Genomic DNA, 690 nt, shown 5'->3' with positions numbered 1-690 from the left:
GGGTATTGTCATGTATTAAAAGGACAACTTGTACCAAAAGTCCAGTTATCCAAATACATATACTCTGTACCAAGCCTGACATTACCCATTACCTAGTCAGAGTGCAGAGCTTCTACTGTGCTTGATAAGACCGTCCTTCACAATCTCACGTTACCCCAATGTAACAGAGAACCCCAGCCCCCCCCTTACATTCACAGCAGGTGTATTGTAAATTCTTAAGGATTCCCAGAGCACATCATATTCATTCTTAAGCATATTTCAGAAAGTTTGCAGTCTTCTGGCAGCCAATTACCTTCTTCAAAATTTTTCCTGGACACTTTTGAAGACACCTTCAGCAGCACATCAATAGTTTTGGTGCAAACATTGTCGTGCAATTTTTTTTACCCTTCTGTAGTGAAAGCTAATTCTGATATTGCAATTCATGAAACCTTGTTTTGCAGCGTGCTGCTAATCTTTGTGTTCTTTTGTGAGAGCTTAGGTCATCTTTAAAGCTCGTCTTCAGGGAGATACAAAGACAAGCCCTATCCACTCAACCACCTTTATATAACCTATATTTTTTTTATTTGAAAACATCTAAATGCCCCCGTTACTTACCTAAAAGTCTGGTCATGTGACATTCTGGGTCCCAGGTAATTTTTTTTTCCTGCTGCATAGTGTGTGTGTGTGTGTGGGGGGGGGGGGGCCGGCTTG

Source organism: Nanorana parkeri, unplaced genomic scaffold, assembly GCF_000935625.1.
Source record: "Nanorana parkeri isolate BGI_ZX_2015 unplaced genomic scaffold, ASM93562v1 scaffold508, whole genome shotgun sequence".
Lineage (NCBI taxonomy): Eukaryota > Metazoa > Chordata > Amphibia > Anura > Dicroglossidae > Nanorana > Nanorana parkeri.
The sequence above is the reverse complement of the archived record's forward strand: the minus strand, read 5'-3'. Positions refer to the sequence as shown.